Raw genomic sequence first — 9,729 nt, 5'->3', positions numbered from 1 at the left:
ATCATGTGTGTGTGTGTGTGTGTCTCTCTCTCTCTCTCTCTCTCTCTCTCTCTCTCTCTCTCTCTCTCTCTCTCTCTCTCTCTCTCTCTCTCTCTCTCTCACTGATGTAATCACGTTGAGCTCTTACTAAAAATGCAGAAGCAGTTAGTCACTTTATCATCCAAACGCATACATGTAATATCCTCAATCTCGGTTGTAAACGGACATCAAGGCTCCCCACGCGGGAAACCCCATCCAGAGGACCCCGGGACCCCCACTTTGAATTTTTAGAGGTTCCACTGTGGCCCCCCTCAGCGGATGCACGCACGCACCGGCGCACGGTTTTACGCTCACACACACACTGACACACTGTCAGTTTGACTTCCCGGCTGTTATTTGGTTTGTTTGTGCTTAAGTTGTTTTTTCTTCAAACACCACAGATTCCATGTACATGCTGCAAACTATCAAATATAAGTGTGTTTGTGTGTGTCAGTCTGTGTGTATGGATTTGCAGTCATTGAGACTTACTTTTTTCGCCGTCTTCAAACTGTGCTATAACCAACTAAAAGTACTCTTCCAATCTGTCCGTGCACCCCCCTCCAGCAAAAAAATTGAAGACTGTTTTTGAGTCACTTGAGAAAAAGTGACTCTATGTAATCGGTCAGTGTTAGTCTGTCCGGCCGGCCGTCCGTAGACACCACCTTAACGTTGGACTTTTCTCGGAAACTATCAAAGCGATCGGGCTCATATTTTGTTTAGTCGTGACCTCCAATGACCTCTACACTTTAACGATGGTTTCGTTGACCTTTGACCTTTTTCAAGGTCACAGGTCAGCGTCAAAGGAAAAATTAGACATTTTATATCTTTGACAAAGTTCATCGGATGTGATTGAAACTTTGTAGGATTATTCTTTACATCAAAGTATTTACATCTGTAGCCTTTTACGAACGTTATCAGAAAAACAAGGGAGATAACTAGCCTTTTCTGTTCGGCAACACACAACTTAACGTTGGGCTTTTCTCGGAAACTATAAAAGTGACCGGGCTCAAATTTTATGTGAACGTGACTCATTGTGTTGTGAATAGCAATTTCTTCCTGTCCATCTGATGCCTCATATAATATTCAGAACTGCGAAAGTGACTCGATCGAGCGTTTGCTCTTCTTGTTTACTTTGGAATTTGGTAAGATGAGTCCGTGGCAATTTCTAAGCTCAGATAGCACTAATTTGCTTCTTCGGACAACAAATGTGTGTGTGTGTGGGGGGAGGGGGGGCACCTGACAAGGGCTGGGACGGAGAAGCAGTACTAAAAATGTGTCGATTGCTTCCCTTCTCCCGAATTGCGGGTAAAATTAAGCACTTTCGAATTGAAGCCAGGAAGATTGTGGGCGATCGGAGACAAATTACTGAATTGCCAGGAAGTTTTGTTTGACATCAGTATTTTTGATCCTGTTATACAGCTGCTTCGATTAAAGCAATATAACTGTTGCACTGGTACGTTTTCAAGGCCGCAAGAGAAATAAGGCCTCACAGTATAAAGGCTTTTACGAAATAAGGCCTTGTTTGTAAACGCCCTTTTCGTTATACGTGGGTTGTTTCAAAAACTAAAATTGTAGCCCACACATGAAAGAGATTAGTTAGAGTTAAAAATAATTGACACACATTTGCACCTGCCTCTTAACATAATGTAATATGCAAAGTAACCCATATGTCGTCATTGTAGCCATGGCGTCATCAGCAAACGTAATGTCTACTCGCCTCTGCCTTCACAAAATTGACAAAATACACTGAGTGTCGATCGAGCAGTATTAAACTATTTGCCCAAGAAGGGCTTAAAAATCAAATACGTTGATGACGATATTGTGAAGACTGACCTACTGTGACTAGTACCCGGGTGAATGATGTCAGTGGTCAAGTTAATTATGGCAGACCGACACCTAACAGCAAGAAACAGCCACTACACTCGCCACCTCACCTGCAAGTGTTCATCGCGTTCTGACACATGCTCTTAATTGCAATGCGGGAGGTATATTCACAAGACCGTGGGTCCCAAAACTTGAGTTTGACACCAAATTAAAGGAAAATGCACCTTAAAATGGCATGTCAGTCAATCTCCTTCGATATAAAGCTGATTCTGCAGACTTAAAAATTCTTCATGTCCGGGGTTGTTTGTTTTGTTTTTGTTTTTATGTGTGTGTTATTTTAGACAGTGGGAGGTAGGCCACTTTGACCGTTGATGACGTAATAATGCATTTTACGAGTACATATTTTGTGTGTTACTTGAACTTGAACTTGAACTTGAACTTGCGATGTTTAAGGCCTTAGGCCTGTTCATCGATCCTGTCGAATAGTACTCCAATAACACTTTTTTGGTGGCATGCGCGGGCGGTTATTGGTAGCACGTTGGCGAGAATTTCTCTGGTCTGTCTGCCCAGAAATTGTCCAGCCTTCCTTTGAAACTGTTCACTGATGGTGCTGTCACAACTGTTTCTGGCAGACTGTTCCAGTGAGGAATCACCCTTTCTGCGAAGAAGCAGCTCTTCTACAAGGTTGTTGCAATCGTGTGCCAATTTTCATAACTATAGCTAACCTCCTTCATATGTAGGCTACGAACTTTTGAAACAACCCTCGTATGTCCGAAAAGGTTTGAAGCCTACTTCAAGGAATAGTGGATTAGCGACCCTTTCTGCCAACCATAGTAGTCGACTCGTCGGTTCTCGTGTCAAGGCCAACAAGGGAGTGCACTCTGCTTGGCAGTCAGAATTTCTTTGCTCAGAGATTATCTACGACACAGCCCAGACGAACAGAACAGTGAATTTTCAACGTTAGCTGACCCAAAGAGTAATTCAAGTTAATTACCTTAATGATCTGTTAAATCACTAAGAATGTGAGTATTGTGACTCCACTTTTATGATGAGTTGCTATGGAATACCCTGAAGTACTATCTCAGCTAGTAGTATCTGTATTTACTGAGTCAGTGAGTGTATAGACTATAGTACACTTGTGCACATTCTTACGTTAGTTTACTAAGGGTTGGGTACAATAAGCACTGACCTTTAGCATTTTTAATTAAAATTGACGGATATAGTCCATAAGCTATCTAAGGGTGCATGCTGCTTATTATTTCGTTGCCCATAAAAAAAAACCATTGCGGCTATGAGTCGACACACATTTCGCGTCTCCTTTGTCTACTCTACACATTGCATCTCTTCCGCTCTCATGGGGGTTTAAAGGCACAGCTAGTAAGCCTCCCGTTAACCATCACAGATTCTGTCAGGCTTTTACACACAGTACAAACACCCTTTCCTTTCATTTAAACACTCAGCGCTTGAGAACATCCCAGGTGCCCTCCGAAAAGAGCGAGCAATTTTCAAAGAATTTGTTTTTGTGTGGTTTATCTTACCCCTGAGCCATCGTGAACCCGTGTGATCCAGTTTCCCTTTTTCACAATGCAGTCGTCAGTTTGTAATTTGAATGCGGCTCGCTGTGAGCTTATCTGCAATAGCACGTTATTTTGTACCTCTGACTATGCACGAAACAAACAGATTAGGTTCACAAGAACTCTAGCGATGGCTTTTGACTGTTCAGAGGAACTGGCGATGCTAACAAACCGTCGTCTGCTACGAGAACCACGACCTTGCGTGACCCTGCTTCCGGGCTTTTCTTTTTTCAAACTTTCAAAACTTCGAATTGTACTGATCTTGTCTTGATGAAAAAAGAATTCTTTTATGATTTAAGAATGTTTGTGTAACAAGCTGTCAATTTATTATTTAGATTTTAAAAGTTAGGTCTAGCGCCAAAACGCACCACGGTCTGATTGTGTGAGGAGACAATCCGCAAAATTAATTCTTTGAAAATTGCTCGCTCTTTACGTAGGGCACCTAGGATGTTCCCGTTTGGTGAGCGTTCAAATGGAAGGGTGTTTGTACTGTGTGTAAAAGCCTGACAGTATCTGTGATAGTTTACGGGAGGCTTACTGTGCCTTTAATTTACAAAGGTTATATAAGGAACATTTGAAAAAACAGGATTTTATAAAGCCAGCCCCACTTCGCCTAACATGAAGTTTACAGAACGATGTCATCTTTCACAGCCATATACTAACGTAATGGAACACACTTGCAAAAGCATTTATTTTACATCATTAAATGACACAGTTCACTTGAGCTATTTAGCATGCGTAAACCACACACCAGTTCTCGTGGTTTATTCAACCCCCGAGGTATTGAGGCCCTGTGTGACTGATTTTCCTTTTTTACATTTAGTCAAGTTTTGACTAAATGTTTTAACATAGAGGGGGAATCGAAACGAGGGTCGTGGTGTATGTGTGTGTATGTGTGCGTGCGTGCGTGTAAAGTGATTCAGACCAAACTACTGGACCGATCTTTATGAAATTTTACATGAGAGTTCCTGGGATTGATATCCCCGAACGTTTTTTTCGATAAATACCTTTGATGACGTCATATCCGGCTTTTTGTAAAAGTTGAGGCGGCACTGTCACGCCCTCATTTTTCAACCAAATTGGTTGAAATTTTGGTCAAGTAATGTTCGACGAAGCCCGGACTTCGGTATTGCATTTCAGCTTGGTGGCTTAAAAATTAATTAATGATTTTGGTCATTAAAAATCTGAAAATTGTAAAAAATAAAAAAAATTTTAAAACGATCCAAATTTACGTTCATTTTATTCTCCATCATTTTCTGATTCCAAAAACATATAAATATGTTATATTTGGATTTAAAAAAAGCTCTGAAAATTAAAAATATAAAAATTATTATCAAAATTAAATTTTTGAAATAAATTTTAAAACACTTTCATCTTATTCCTTGTCGGTTCCTCATTCCAAAAACATATAGATATGATATGTTTGGATTAAAAACACGCTCAGAAAGTTAAAACGAAGAGAGGTACAGAAAAGCGTGCTATCCTTCTCAGCGCAACTACTACCCCGCTCTTCTTGTCAATTTCACTGCCTTTGCCATGAGCGGTGGACTGACAATGCTACGAGTATACGGTATTGCTGAAAAATTGCATTGCGTTCAGTTTCATTCTGTGAGTTCGACAGCTACTTGACTAAATGTTGTATTTTCGCCTTACGCGACTTGTTTTATTTTATAAACATGATGAATTTAGTTGTTTGCGGTTTCAATGCGATTCTGTATCTGCAATAGCATGGTATTTTGTACCTCTGAATCAAAAATACTACATATGACTGCTAGTGACTCACACCAAATGGCGGTCATGAATTCAAAGAAACTGTAGCATTTTTTTTAAACTCCGTCTGCTTCGGCAATGGTAGGATGCAGCTCATTTGATGTGATATTATCGCTGTTCCGGAAGTAGGTGTGTATACTCGATCTACGCAGGCACTGCACTAAATATTATAAAATGGTTAAAATCTCAGTCGACCAGCATTTTGAAAAAGGCAAAGTTGTATCGTTTTAGGTAGCCCACGTCCTCGTCATTAATTCAAAATAGCTGCAAGTTGCATGCACCAGTCGCCTCATTCACCAACTTTGCATCCAGGCTCCCTATTTTCAAACTTTTAAAACTTCGAATTATATTGCACTTAAAAATGTACTGCCATGCCAGGGCTAGCATATGCATCCTACCTGTAATATGAGCTGCATCTTACCATCGCCCAAACAGAAGAAGTTTTTGCAAATCACTAGTTTCTTTGATTTTGAAAGATTTTGTAATTCGCTGTGGTTTGTTGTATTTTAGATTCAGAGGTACACATGCAACAACATCTATTGCAAATATAGGGTCGCTTTAAAACTGCAAACGACTCAAGGCCTTTTGTGATTAAAGTAGGTCACAGAGGGCCCTGCTAGCTCTGGGGTTGAATAAATCACGAGAACTGGTGTTGGGTTTCAATCAATCAATCACTATGAAGCTTATATCGTGCGTATTCCGTGGTGCAGTTCTAAGCGCAGGGATTTATTTTTATTTTTATTTTATTTTTATTTTATGCAATTTATATCGCGCACATATTCAAGGCGCAGGGATTTATTTATGCCATGTGAGATGGAATTTTTTACACAATACATCACGCATTCACATCGACCAGCAGATCGCAGCCATATCGGCGCATATCCTACTTTTCACGGCCTATTATTCCAAGTCAGACGGGTATTTTGGTGGACATTTTTTATCTATGCCTATACAATTTTGCCAGGAAAGACCCTTTTGTCAATTGTGGGATCTTTAACGTGCACACCCCAATGTAGTGTACACGAAGGGACCTCGGTTTTTCGTCTCATCCGAAAGACTAGCACTTGAACCCACCACCTAGGTTAGGAAAGGGGGGAGAAAATTGCTAACGCCCTGACCCAGGGTCGAACTCGCAACCTCTCGCTTCCGAGCGCAGGTGCGTTACCACTCGGCCACCCAGTCCTGTGTGCTTAAGTAGCCACTCATGTGACCTGTTACTGTGCCATTTAAAGATCATTGCCAATGTGTTTCATCAGGTTAGCACATGTATTGGTGTTTTAGTGAAAAGATTCCTTTATTCTGTAAACCTGCTGTGAGGCGGAATGAGGATTTAAAAGAGAAGGAGTCTTCCGTTTAGAGTCTTAAAAGGTGGGACGTTCCACTGTACATTGTACCACATGACAAAAGGTGTCAAGCCATATAAGCGTTTGCTTTTTTTGTTTGTTATCTTGTGAGCTGCAGATCCATCATTCTGTGCCGCTTTTGACTTACAGGAGCACACTTCATGCAGAGTACAGACTTCAGAAACGTCAAAACAGCTAGCTACTATGAATGTTTTGTTTTCTGGTGTTATTGATTTTCCCTTTCATATGTGCAAATCAGAATAACTACAGAAAATACTTTACAGTCTGCTGAGTCTTACTTTTTCCCCACACAACTATGCTTTGATTTTGAACAGGGAACAGTCAAGGACTATGGATCAACACCTTGAACAGTGAACAGCCAGGGACCAGATTTGTGCGGAATTGTACTTCGACATGGAGGAAGGAGACACAGCTCCTCTGTCAAACGTCAAGATAGAGATTGATGTCGCTGAAGAGATGACGCAGTGTTGGCATGGGACTGAACAGCATCCACATGGTAAGAATTTTAATGAAAGGCTTCAGAAGGGAATACAGAACAATATTTTTAAACTCGACTGAAATTGTGTGAGTGTGACTTTCACATCATTCTGTATTGTGCTTTAGTAAACAATATTAATTTATCTGCCATAGAACATCTCAAGATGTTTCACTCCCTTCAGACATTGTTAAATATGATATTAATAAAATTAATATATAAACTGGGGGGGGGGGGGCAGTAACTGTTGATGGCAGTTAGTTAGTTAGTTAGTTGTTGCTTTTTGGGTCCAGCGGACCATATAGGCCAAATCAGGACCCCTGTTGATGGCAGCCTGAATGTCCTTGAGCTAATGAAGAATAATAAAAGGTAGGGACTGAGGGGTGACTAGGGGGGGTGGAGGTTGGTAGGGACTGCATGGCAGTTGTGGTCAGGATGGTCAAAACGTTTTTGTTCTTTCTTGTATTGAACTTTGAAGCTGTCAGACATAATTGCTATTCAGACTTTGTTGTGGGACAATCAACATAATCAGAAGAATACTCTGTCCCTTTGACAAAGTCTGAATAGCAAGTAATGAACTGAATCCAGAACTAGACATAAAGAGAAACTCACATATCCACATAAATTAAATCAATTAGCATGATTTGTTGTTAAGCATTTTCAAGTAAATCATTGCAGGTGCATGCAAAGTAAAGTACAGCATGTGTCCCTTGGACTTCTTCAGGTAGAATTAGCCTGAGATCTGTCCTGAAGTGGCGTCTTGAAAAATAGCTGTTTAGATCAGCAAAAGAAAACCAAAAGAGATAATGATAGCAATTCTAATACTAATAATTGATCATAATCAGCATTGTCTTTATGGATGGGTCTTGTTGTTTTTTCAATTCAGTGCCAGTCCGGGAGGTCGTGGCCTCAGAGAGCACAGCTACCACGCATGCAGTGCAGACATTGGAAGGACGAAATTCACTCAGCACTCAAGAGATCCAGACACCAGAAACACAACCTGTTGTCGACACTCACAGTGACATGTGGCTAAAACAAAGTGTTGTAGTAAATGCTCACGGTGATATGTGGCTAAAACAAGAGATACAAACACCAGAAACACATAAATCAGTCAAAGCTCACAAAGATTTTAGACTTGCGTTAAAACACATAGCGGAGAAAAAACATGCGTGCACAAAGTGTAGTGCAAGGTTTACACAATCAGGATCTTTAAAGCAACACATGTTGACACATACAGGAGAGAAAAGGGCGTCATGCCGAGAGTGTGGTGCTAGGTTTGCCCGGGCTAGATATTTGAAAGAACACATGTTGTTGCATTCAGCAGAAAAGAAATTTGCATGCTCAGAGTGTGATGCTAGATTCCATACTCCTAGTTATCTGCAGCGACATATGCTAACACATGATAAAGAAAAACCACTTGCCTGTACGGAGTGTGATGCCAGGTTCGCACAGTTAAGATGTTTGAAGCGACACATGTTGAAGCATACCGGAGAGAAACCATATGCTTGTACAGTCTGTGGTAATAGATTCGCACAGAGTGCAACTTTGAAGTGCCACATGTTATTACATACAGGAGAGAAACCACATGCATGTACAGAGTGTAGTGAAAGGTTTAGGCAGTTAGGTAATTTAAAGCAACACATGTCAAAACATACAGGAGAGAGAAAACATGCATGTACAGAGTGTGATGCAAGGTTCTTGCAGGCAAATCATTTGAAGCAGCACATGTTAAGACATACAGGAGAGAAAGAACATGAATGTACAGTTTGTGGGGTTCTATTCGCGAAAGCTTCTACTCTAAAAACACACATGTTAAGACATAATAGGGAGAAAGGACATGCAAGTACAAAGTCTGATAATGTGAAGCTAGACTTGTCGACATGTACACAGTCTGATGATTTAAAGCCAGACATGTCATCACATACAGGAGAGGATAATACACGACCGCAGGTAGTATGGTGTTTTCCTGGAGGTGTTTACAGTCCAGATACCACCACAGACGTAAAAGAATAGGAGCGCACACTCGAGGCCCTTGCTGAAGCATTCGCTGCCAGTCGCCATATTTAGTGCACCCTGGTGGGCGTTCGCAACGGCCCTCTAGTAGTGGGAGGCACATGGGTCACAAAAAGCAAAACAAAAAGCGTTCAGCATGCGCATTGTGCTTAGCTACTGACAGCAGTATTTAGTTGACACCTTAAGCGCTTGAATGTTACTCTCGTTGTTGTGACTGTGCAGTGTATATATGTTCTGCGCGAAGTTAGAATCCGGTTCCATTCTAGAATGGACCGGGTCCAAGTTGGAATTCTAACCCTGCGCAAGTACAGGGGTGCCATTCTAGAATGGTACCCTTGTTGCTGGTCCATTCTAGAATCGGCCGTGCGCAAGGTTGGAATTTGGGTCCAAGTTGGAATAGTCATTTCAGTTAGACTATCACACAGCCAAAGCCACAAATGTGGATTTTCTGTTTGTTTTTGTTTTTTGTGTGTTTGGTTGGGTTTTTTTCTCGGGTTTTTTACACTTTACTCAAAGACATCGTGAATTGGGATTGTGATGTTCTGAAAGTGATTACGATTTTGAGAGACACTCAGCACTGATCGCTACGAACGGAAATTTCCGGACTGACAGTGTTTTGCCGATCTCGCTTGTAACTTTTAATCTTATTCATAGACATGAAGTTGGTCTTCTGAATTGTGAAGATAAAGTC

General features: G+C 41.0%; 1 long non-coding RNA gene across 1 annotated transcript; it reads left to right on the top strand.

Annotated features, from left to right (window-relative positions):
* Positions 1-2,740: 2,740 nt before the first annotated feature.
* On the top strand, positions 2,741-8,815 carry LOC138976076 (uncharacterized). The gene is made up of 3 exons (XR_011458865.1): positions 2,741-2,864; positions 6,865-7,046; positions 7,912-8,815. It is a non-coding gene; the product is annotated as an uncharacterized lncRNA (long non-coding RNA).
* The last annotated feature ends 914 nt before the right edge of the window (positions 8,816-9,729 follow it).

Source organism: Littorina saxatilis, linkage group LG9 (assembly GCF_037325665.1).
Source record: "Littorina saxatilis isolate snail1 linkage group LG9, US_GU_Lsax_2.0, whole genome shotgun sequence".
Lineage (NCBI taxonomy): Eukaryota > Metazoa > Mollusca > Gastropoda > Littorinimorpha > Littorinidae > Littorina > Littorina saxatilis.
This window is presented reverse-complemented; position numbering and strand designations above follow the sequence as displayed.